Source organism: Gavia stellata, chromosome 28 (genome assembly GCF_030936135.1).
Source record: "Gavia stellata isolate bGavSte3 chromosome 28, bGavSte3.hap2, whole genome shotgun sequence".
Taxonomy (NCBI): domain Eukaryota; kingdom Metazoa; phylum Chordata; class Aves; order Gaviiformes; family Gaviidae; genus Gavia; species Gavia stellata.
The window spans coordinates 2,981,747-2,994,015 of NC_082621.1; positions in this window are offsets into that span (position 1 = coordinate 2,981,747).

Here is a 12,269-nt window from a genome sequence, read left to right on the forward strand (position 1 = left end):
AAGTACAAACAACTTGCAAACAAAAGTGTAGGTGGAGGAAGCGTGTGTGTGTGTGTGAGCAACGCTTTCGCTACTTCTAAAGAAAAACCACATTTCTTCACATTATCTGTACTAAAAATAGACCAACTTATAGCAGAGAGCGCTAGCACAATTACCTGCCCCAACTTTGGCTCAACAGATGCCTTGAAATCAGCACAGATCAAGTGCAATATACTCAGAGGTTAATGACTTTAAACTACACGTCCTTAGTTTGCCCTCAGAGAGGGACCAGCTTGACAGTCTGGCTATCTCATATTTTCATCTAACCTGTGCCAAGGACATAGGATTTGACTTCTGGCAAGCATCCACCAGACGCAGACACTGATGTAAAGACAAACACTAGCTTCTTCCAGCTTTTGTAGTAAGTGAAGTGATGGCGCAGTCATTTCTGCGTGTCAAGGCTCGCTGTGAGCTACTGACCCCTGCCTGGCCTACAGCTGTTTGCCTGCTATCACAAACAGGCTGCCAGCTCCACAGATGTACACTTAACTGCTCATGCTTTCTGCCCGGATGTTTCTGGTGGCTCCCATAAAAAAAGGACAGAAGAGGCACTTCGGGGCACTCCACATCCAGCGATGACCCTGCTGCTCCTGGTCCATGTGACAGTGGCCTAGTTTTTTTTATTTATTTAATTGCTGCCCTTAGAAAAGTTATCAATATTAGCCCTGGAAATTGACAGACGCTGGTCTAATTCACTTTGCTGTAGGTTGGCAAGTCTAGAAGCACTGCAGGCACAAGGGTGATTTGTCTACAGGCACAAAGACGGCACTGTATCGATTTATTACTTAGTTAACATCTGGAAGTTCCCCCCCACTCGTCCCAGAGAGCCATAAGGACCAGAAAATGCCTTTAAAGAATACCCATGCCTCAGTTCACAAATCAGTGGCATTTGCCACAGAATTTTTACACACACCATAATAAGAAAGAGGAGGAAAGGTAAGAGCTTGGGGCTTTCCTGCAGCTCACCTACTTCTTGCATGAAAAGTGAAGATTTCACTTCCAGCTTGGTACAGTAAGAAGTGCTCGCAACCTTAATATAGCTCACAAGACTCCAAAGCAAAATTATTCCTCCAGAAGTATACAGCACCTAACACGTGGGGGAATCTGAGCCGCAGCTAACACTGCGGCACTGAAATACCATCACAAATTATTCGCACAATTCCTTTACAACACAAGACATGTAACTTCACAGGAGACAACCCCCAAAACTTCTTTCTCCTCCCCTCTTCAGTTTCAGAGCAGACACGTCTCTGTTTAACAGTAGCTTTTAAATGGATACAGTCAAGAGGCATTATGGGGCATGAACAGGTTTTCCACTCTGCCATTTAGGTATAGAGACCAGCGTATATAAAACCAAGTTCAATGAGAAAGTTTGAGTATCTTGAAATTTTCTTTTCTGTAAAACAAGACTTCTCTCAAACTAGTTAGAGAAAGTGAAAGTTAAGAAAAAAATTATAACTGTGTTGTAATTAAAGGCAATGCCGTTTTGCATACACATTAGCAATCTGAAGTTGTTAAGGATCCTGGATGTCTTTCGGTTGGAAGTTACAATCCAGCAGCTCCATTAAGTTCTGCGGCAACCAGATTCGCACGCAGTATACAAGTGGTGAAACAACCATGTGCATAAATAAATAATTTACATTATTTAAGATAATGCGCCAATTTCAAACTAGTCAAGTAGCTGTTGAAGAAACTACCCTCAGAACAGGAGTAAGGCAGTGGCTGCAGGTTGGGGGGATTAATTAAATACAGCTCCAACATTATGCCAAACCTAGGACACGTTACAGTCTGGCTACCAACCAAATTTCTAACCAAAACTGGCGCGCCAGCTTCCCTGCTTCCTTTCTACTCATCAGGTAGAAATTTCTAGTACAGCTAAAACTTACGTGAATTCAGAATGCAAGTGTAGCTCAACCCTTTCAAAAGAGCAGTATAATTTCAAGTTAAACATTTTCACACTTACTAGTGACATTATTTGGATACAGAAGAAGTATTAGTAGTATGATAAACTGGCACATGTATTTATTTTGAAAGGCTGATATATCATTCTGGTAAGTACAAATGTAGAGGTAAATTAGGGTGTGATTTTTCACTTAGCTTCTGCTAAGATGACTCAGTGCTACCGATTAATCAATTTCAAGTCAGCAGACAGGACAGAAATACAAGGAAATGCATCAGAAAAATATAATTTTCATTGCACAGATACAACTTAGCTTTAAGCGTACTGCCCAGCACAAAGTTCCGCAGTATATTTCCTAAAAATAACAAAACAGTAATGCTTTCTCACTACAACTCTGCTCTATGAAATCCTTAGCTAATGTGAATTCTGAATAGCACGTTAGCAGGAAATGCCTAGAGACTGCAATGCGAAAATACGAAGTGTTTGACTAAAATGGTCCAGTCACCTACAGTTGAATACATGAGCAATATTTCAGAGCACATGAAAAAAAAAGTTTCAATATACTTGCACAGTTTGAAGAACAGGTGCATGAAACAGAATAGCGTGCAGGCACAGCAATTCCCAGTTAGTGGGAAAACACATCTGGTACAAGTTACATCATGTCAGTGGATAGTAATCAGGACTATAACACAAGAGGGAATTATTTATATCATCGTACAATCACTCCTTTCTTGTGCATCTCAGCTGCTTTATATGCAAAAAACTGAAAGTATGTTAAGTGGTAAGTTTTACCTCAAGACAGAGCCACAGTCAGCACATCCTCACAGTTTTTGCATTTCTATGGGTAAGTACTCAAGCCTGCCTTTGCCCATGTAAATGCAAAACAAAAAGACTGACTGCGACTAACGATCTATTCTGTCATCTGCTAGACGTCAGGGGACAGCTTGTAACACCCACCTAAGAGATGGTATCTGTAACAGGTTCACGCTTAGAAGAGCTACAAAGGAAGGGAGAGAAGAGTAATCCTGTCTCCTGTATCAGGATAATTTTGTGCAGCTGACACAGACTTTGGGAATATGGTGTAACATGGCAAAAGGATACTCAGAAACAGCATTCACGACACAATTCCTGGGACTGTTCTGTGAAAAACAAAAAATCGTGACTCTCCTTTTCACTGCGAGCTTAAAATGCACTTGAAACAGATTCTCCCCTCAACTCATATAAAAGATCAGACATAAACTGGTGTGTGGCATGGTGGCTTGTATTCTGGTGAAATTAAAGCTATGCCACATATTTGGGCATCTCTGTCTCAAATGGATTAGTCTTGGTACAACTAAGCAAACTGACACGCACATCATAAAAAACCAACAACGCTGGCAGTAACTGAAAGTATTGCAGGGAGTCTTGGCAGGGAAACAAAAGACTGGAGAGTGAATAAATACTGTCCAGTTCTCAAAGTAAAGGTCCGGGCAGAAGTATGTTTGACGGGGTGGTATGTGAAAGCCTGAAGATGCAGTACAGCATCTACACTGTCCCATCTTCCAGTTATTTTTTTTCGACCAGTCTTAAAATAATCTATGGTAGGTATCTTGCTAACTCAGCAGGCAACATATTTTCACTCTATGGAGCTGGCTATTTGCCTGCAAGTATTTAACAGTCTAATGGAAAATGAAGCAGACCGTATTTCCAATTCCAGAAAAATGCCTTATATAATATCCTCCAGATAAAACAAAAACTACGATAGAAAAACCTTCAGGCTTTTTCAATTTCTTAAGATGAATTATTTGGCTGTATCTAGAAATCTGGTTTGAGAGACAAAGGCTTTCAAACCAGCGATTTCCAGAACTGTGAATCTGGAATTTTTTCAAGCATTATCTCCACAGAAAATAGTTTAAGAGGTTGCCATTTCAGAATTCAGCAGCATTATAATCCCTCAGCTTTTGCAATAAGCTGAAGGCTTTCTATTGGCCATGAACTAGCTTTAGATATAACAGCCATAAACCTCAACATTTTTCTTTTACTAAGCAAAACCATCTTGAAAGAAGTTCTAGTACACCACGATATACACTCAAATTAAAAGTCTAAGCCCTTCCTACTACCTTAAATATATAAAAATTAAACACCCGTGACTGAATTAGGAACTTCCTTGTATTCAGATCTATTGTTGTGTCTTGTGTATATCTTTCAATGCAAAAAACTGAAAGCAAGGTTAAAACAAAACCAGGTAGTTACCACTCAACAGTAGTCATTCACATGTATACATACACCTTTCACATTTATTACTTCTCTGTAATTGTTTGGTAACTAGAAGACACATATATGAAGCAAAAAAGCTTTATATGACCACATTAACACATTATCTGTCCCTTCAAATTTGTATACTCATCAAAATACCTGCCAGAAGTTCAAAACCACCCACTGCTATGATACTGAAAGGCAATTGTTTCACCCATTAGCCTACTCTTTGTTCCAAATCACTTTTTATTGCCTAGTTGTCTTCTTGTTCCGTGGCAAGATTCCTTTTTGATTAAAAACTCTTGCTTTCATCATTATCTGCTCACATATCTTCAAGACTAGTAAAAATTGCACTAAGATTTTAAACTGTCCATTTATATTCATAGATGCCAGTGATGACACTTCTTATTAAACATCACTAACTTATTCTAGGATTGCAAATGATTGCACTAACAATATAGGCTCCACACAAAGCCGTATGAAAAGAAAAAGGAAATCTATCATCAAGATCTGTACTTCTGTTTCCCAAAGCTAGCATTTTTCCTCCCAGAGAGGAGGAGGAGAGAAAGAGGCACTAGATGTCTATCTGTGTCTTTGGATATGTAGATAGAGATCAGTTGAGAGAGCTCAAAAAAATGTAAATGGTCTGTCCACCAAAGTAGAGCTGACAGGTATAACTTCTACCTGGAAATTTATTCTAGAGGAAGGGTGTTTTTCCTCGGTTTAAGCTGACAGCATTAACTTGGTAAGAAATAATAAACTTTTATGTCCAGACTAGACTTACCTCCTCTCCTAGCAAGCCCTGAAGGAGACCTTTGCAATATGTAGAATGGAGGTAACAATCAAATTTTGTGTACTTTACAGAAGGGTCCAGTTATTTGCTTACAGCTTTTTGTTGACCAGCCTGCACTACACATCACAGCACATAATGTGCTCCTGTATCATTTATCTTTTAGACTGTAATAATAGAATGTTTAAAATAATCTCGTTGAGCTGAGAGCATGATGTTACACACACACTTTACAGAGTCTCTCAGTCACAGTTTAATGTAGTTTTTAAAAAACATTTTGATTCATTTCCAGCTTACCAGTTTATCTTAAAAAAACCTGCTAAATATTTTGGAACTTTGCTGAGAGTGGTATGTAGTAGAAAAAAGAAGATTTAAATAGCAAAATCTTCGTTGGCTTCATGAAGTGTGAATTTGATCTCTCTAAAATAAAGTTTGTTCTTCTCACATCATTGGAATGTGCTTACAGATAGGTTTAAAATCCTCTCCGTTTTTCATTTAGAGCTCTTCACACACTAGTTAATTTTGACTTTGAAACCAGCAACAAGTTTGTAAAATCCTCCATAGCAACAAAAAAGCTTGCAGCAGCTGCACAACTCTCCCTGCACAGTGGCAGATGCGCTAGCTAGGAGCATGACTCACCACTCTCTCGTCCTGGTAAATGCTGATGGAGAATTAGCACAAGGAGCTTTCCCTTCTTTTCCTTACCTGGGCTTCTCTTAGTATCTCCTTCTTTCAAACTGCCCACAAAAACACACCTGCATTTGCCTGCAGAGTTTCAGTTTTATAACTTCTAGCAGCATTTTAACTACTGAATTGCCAAACACTACTCGGATCAAGCCCAGGTAACCTTGTGGTTAATACAAAGATGATATGTGTGTTCACGCAAGCACAAATCACCAGCAGAAGTTTAAGTAATCTAGTGTTGACAAAGTCTAAATGTGCCAATACCAAAACTATACCATTGTAAGAGTTTCTTCTTGTACAATGTCACAACGCTCCTGTAAACCCTGAATAACCATTCGGTATGGTTATCTTCCACTACCAATTACTGTCTTGTTTTGAGCTACTGAATCTTCTGAAACATTACACACAGAGTTTGTTTTAGATGCACAATGTAAACTTTTGGGAAAACAGACCGTCTTGCTTTTATAATATTTACATAATTTAACAAAGCACATTTAACAACACACAAATTTATCAGCTTCCAAGAAATGCTAACCAAGTAACAATACTTCAACAGAACTCCTATTTGCACACATTCTACCTTGGCAAGCAGAAACTACATTCAGCGCTCTCCCTGAAGTGACCAGAGTTAGACATGGAGATAATAAAACTGTTCAGCAAGTCTATGCGTGTTCAAAACAGACTGTACCACAGCAGCAGTTCATCTCAACCTTCACATGTTTTACAGTTGCAATTCTCAAGCATAAATACTCTTCCCACTGATACAGTGGATTTTCTTCCCAGTTTTTCCTCTAATTCATTATGCAGCTATGGATGTTTTATCTCCGCTTTGTATTTAAATTTCCTTCTGAGCAAAGTGAGGACAATTATCAGTTAAGGCCGAAGTTACTTGTTCATTTTAATCTGATCTAAATCTGTGTGGCTACCAAAGGATGCAGTACACTCTTTCCCTATTTATATGCCAACACCAGCATTCTTACGGTTGCAAGGCGAGATGCCTTGGGAAATCAGTCTGTCTGGAAAATAACCACTCCTTGGGATAACTATTCAGCTGGATCAGTTGTCCGAACCAGCTCACTGGGCAACTTCATGAATACTGCTGTCCATGACAAGATTTTGCTTCCTGAAATAATCGATTTGTTCTACAGGTGCAATCTGGCTTTCACCTTCCATAAAATACCAAAGGTAAGAGGACCAGAAGCCCAACAACCAATTTGTGGAAAACATCTGAGGAGGATGCTTAAGAACTGAGGTTGAAAAAATAATGTATTTTCAAGAACCTGTAGCAAACAGGCATTTTTCTCAAATGACTTCAGCCTTTGTGTAGCTTATGCTTTCATCTAAAAATAAATTCCTAATGATTATGAAAATATTCTTAGATATGAGTTCTCTCTCCTTACTGACATGTTATAATCTAAACCCACAGATGTGTCTTTAAGAACAGTAGGATCAGAGTTATAGGCTTCAAGTCAAATCCACATCTTGGCAAAGGGCTGAACAAAGTATCACAGAAACCACCTCAGGACCTACTCAGTGGCCCATGAATTCCGAATCTCAGCAATGAGATGCTGTCTTTACAGCAGCCAGCGAGTTTCAGGATGAGAGGGAGAACACTTGGGAAAAAAAAAAACCCAAAACTTTTATTTTCCCTCTTGGCAAAAAGGAGCAACAATTACTTAACTTCCTAAGCAAGAGAAGGGATAGCATCTCAGTAAGAATTTCAGTAAGATAGGGGTTATTTGTGCAAAGGGAGGATGAGAAGGGAAAAAGAGTGTCCACTGACAGCAGGGATAATTAACTTCATCTTATTGTCTGAATTTAAAGTGCTTGAAGTGTGGGATAATAGAAGTTGGTTGTGCACAGGAGAGATTATGTTAAATGATTTTATAGCACCATAAGTGGGCTAGGTAATTTATCAAAGATAAGTAGAAGGCGGGATCCTTCATCAAGAAATCTGCAGGTTAGAGGAAAAGCTATGAAAATCTAAAAGAAGGAAAAGAACACAGATTGGTTTAGGAAATGAGTTTAAAAAAGGCAGTAGAAAAGAGTATAACAAAGAAAGACTAAGGTGAGGGGACACCAAACAGGAAAACACAAGAATTGGAATGAGTTTAGAAAGGTATAAGTGGAAGAAGAAAAGTGCAACCAGGTATGTGTTAAAACAAAACTGCCTGGCAAAAAGTTGCAATTAAATTCAGGACGTAATTTTTCTCAGACCTTTAAACTGCAGTCAGCATGGCATTTTGCTCTGACTAATAGATTTTGTCCTACGGCTAGTAAGTGTGAAATGAATGATTCAAGACACACACATTACAATAAAGCAAACTAGAGATTCTCAGCAGCCATTTTTACTATTACATGACACGGGCGATGAAGATTTATTAGGATATGTTTCTATCCCTGCTAAAGACTTCTGAAGTCACATCTATATACCACAACTTGTATTTTCATAATGTCAAGTCTACTGGTGTCATAGTGCATTAAACACCTATGCCAATGTAAGCCCCTCATAAAGTGACATGGAAATCTAAGCACAGTGCATGTCACTTAACAGGGAACCTGGAGACTTTACTACAGTGAGAAAGCATGCAAAATATACTGAGGAATGGCAATGCATCTGACCCCATCATTTATGTGTGAAACACCTCAAATTTGCTAGCCTAAAAAACAGGGAAGGTTACTGGAATTAAGGATAGAGCTCCCATCGTTGTACGCAACAGTGTAATTTGTTAGAAAGGATAGAACCAGAAAACCTACAGAAGCATGAGCAGGAAGGAGAGCTGCTTCTTTAAAACATATGTAGCAAAAAGTATCTGCATCAATCAGAAAACAAAAATAATCCTGTTCAGCAAATGTCCAAAAATATTACAGTGACACAGCTAGCTGACAGTACTTGCTACGTGTGAAGATACTGGACACTAAGAGCAATCAGGCTTTTCGTTAGAAATAATCTGCCTTCTACCATTAAAATTCACAGTTGTCACCGTATGTAATTTGTCTTCAGACAGCACTATTAAGACACATTCCATAATTCCCTTTTCATCACATAAGCACTAAAAAGGCTTAAATAAGCATGACCTGCAAGCAACTGTGGAGTTCAGAACAGATTTTTACTGTCTTCCACGAGACTAGTCAGCCATAGGAAAAGCAAAGTTCCAGTAAGCTTTCTGCACCTGCAAGATTCAGCTATGCCCCAACTCAAATATTTGCAGCTTTTTGTGTACAACATTCCCATAAAAGAAGGTATGTAGATCAATGGATGCTTGTCTGTAAATTTGACTATAAAACCTTCTGCTTGTAAAAAAAGAAAAGCTCTACCACCTTCTTATCCTACCAGGCCATCTGTCTTCACAGTGGTACCACAAATACTCCTCCAAAATTCCAGCTGAAAAACTTTCTGTTCACTTGTATTTAGTACCTGGGACAAAATGAAATTGGTTTAACAGGTTTTGTCTCAAACGTTAATATGGATCCTAATTCCAGTAACCTATCTTCAAGCAGTCTCACTTGCCTTTCATATTACATTCCTAAAATCACTTTTCCACTGAAAGAATCAAGTTTCAAAACTCAAAAATACACAAACAAGAGAGCAACACAGCATAAAGTGCTGGTTGTTGCTTAGCATAGCTAAATGTTTCTCTTGAGTGAAAACTACTAGTCTGAAACCTCCTCAGGGAAGGGTGTCTGAAAGTGTCAAGGAAACTAATGCAAGCTGCTTGTGTTAATGAGTTTAAGCTGCTGGCACCAGAGCTACCGCCGGAGTTGCACTCCCTATGCAATTGTTTTTCAGGAGGGAGGAGCAACCTAAAAATCACCACTTTCAGATCACTTGGAAAATTAAGCATTTGCAAAGGTAATTCGGAAATTAGATACTAGAAGTTTAGGTTATAATGAATGGTTCAACTGAACTACAAAAGTCTGTCTGCTATGCTTTCACTAGTTATAAGAGCTACATGAATTCTACTTAAAAGCTATAAGGTAGCCCCACCCACTTTCCAAAATACTGAAAATGAAGATCCTGCAAAGACCCAAGACAGTATATAATTCTACTCACACTTACTCACTTACAAGGGTACATGTTTAAACAGAGTTTGCAACTTCAAGGACAAATATTATTTTTATTAAAATGTTCTTAAAGGCATAAAATTTGTCACTTCCACACGAAACATCCTTTTATGTTAACAGAGATTAGTTATTTAGACTTTTGATACCATATAGGAGTTACTGCGAAGTTTTAAAAATCTGTAAGCCTAGTATTTACAGTGGAAACAGTTGGAAGTCAGGCATTTAGATCCACAGAAAGAACAGATTAAAAACTACATATCCTTACTGGAAAACACTGTCTGAAATACTTCAACCACGCTTCCTCAGCTTGAGGAAGCTCAAGACGTTATAGGGTGATGTCAACTGTAGACAGTATTTTCTCATTGACTGCATTAATATTTAAAGTGTGTAACTTCATGATAATAAAATGACCTCCACATAAAAATCCACTTTTTTTTTCTAATAATTGTGGGGGAAAAAACCCCAAACTTTGGTATCGTAAGATTCTGAAAAGACATATAGCACATCTTTAGCAAAATGTAAACTAATACTGTTTTACAAAACAAAATTACGTTCTTCAAAATTTACTACATCTTCCATTTAGAAGCTAAGATCTAGATCCTGTAGGGAGAGAGTCGCTTCACAGCAGAATACATTAAGAGATCAGCTGTTCTGTGCTGTAGGAATTTAACCGAGTAAGAGAATGGTTATAAAATATTTTAACACAATAATAATCCACAGAATTAGGTTGCTAGAGAACATACCAATCTTCTCAATTGGTTGGTACTTCCTTCCAATTATGTCTCTCTTTTTTGTGGGATTAGAAGGAAATTTATTCTTTGATAAGGCATATTATAGTGTGCCACAGAGAAATAGGTCACTGATGACATGTAGTTTTGTAATCACCTTAAATATACCTGTGCCTACCTCAAATATGCTATTGGTACACCGCTCTTCCATTAGGCACTGATACGGTACATGATACCAAAACTGGAAGATGGGATCTTGTTTACTGGAAGTAGCTATTTAATGCAGTCGTACGAACTCAAAGGACTCTTCCCAAGTCGTTCTTACATGGACATCTCATGCTCTAGGTGGTACGACACCAGACAACATATGTTCCATCTATAAGCAATTTCTTGTACATATAAAGACCTTCCATCTTTAGATGAAATTGCACCTCTCAGTCTGAAATTTCCACATTCTATGATTCTGGCAAGGAGAATAAAAACAGAACATCCCAATATCTTGCACTTGCAATAGAACCTGACAAACTGCTTTTATAATTTAACTCCTATAGATCCCTAACTATTCATATAAAACTGCTGAAGAATTTAACCCTCCAGTAAACATCACAGGCTTCCTGTATCAGTATTAAGTGAGAAGAAATAATAATATAATCAATTTAAGTCCTTTAAAACAAATGAACAATAGCCTATAATACCAAAGTCTCTTTTGATCATGTAAACATTTGAAAGGGTTTTTTACAAATATTACAAATGCTAAGTCACAAAACATTTACTGATCTTCCCAAATACAACTGAACTCAATTACTGCAAATAAATGCTGAAGTAGCTATAAATACTAATCACCAAATACTAGATAAAATTGTAAATAAAATCTTAAGTCTCTGACATCCTATTACAGGCAATTGCTTAGTTAGAAAAATAAAAAGCCTTCATGATTTTGCCCTTCTCTTTCAAATGCATACTCTCTGAAAAAGCTTACAAAATTTCTATCCCTCAACTACATATTCACACTGTGAGTTTACTCTCTCTCTCAACTTTTTTATCAACATCTAAATTTAAGCATTGTCTGCCTGGGGCAGGGATGGGACTCTTCAGCCATTCAGCACAACCACCATATTGTAAGCGCTTGATTAATCTCTATAAAGCAGAAAAAAATCCATGTTACATGCAGGTAGTAGACAGATAAATGGGTTTCAAACAGGTACTGATGAGAACACCAGGCCCATGTAAAGGATGTAAATTATCTGTTACCATACCAGATCCTTTTTATACGATATTTTCCTACTTCCACAGCCTTTTTAACCACACCAGTGTCCACAGTCCTGCATCTATAAAACGCATTTTGTTAATAAACACCAGATACCTCAAGAGAAAGAGCGCCCAACTTCCACATGCGAACAATCAAGCTGCAGTCAATCAGCACGGTGGCAAATCAAGGTGCACCAGACCATCCTTCACAAATCAATGCTCACACGTTACATCTCCTTTATTCAGCGCGCACACACATACCCCACCATCATTCTCTTGATTCACCGCGCATACACCGCTGTCAACAAAGCATGTGCCAGTTGCCATCCCCAGAACAATACAGCTCAGGTCATCCCCTGAAAAGATAAAAATGCACATTCCTCACATCCTTTATGTCTACAGTACTTCCCTCCCTTTGACTTAAATCGCTTCTACTGCACAAGATGCCAAAACTCAGCTGTGATTAAAGGTACTTACATAATACTATGAAGACCAAAAAGAAACATTATCTTGAAGCATATCTTTTCAGTCTGACAATACCTGTACCAAGACATCCGCAGGACCCAACGTTGCACGCGAG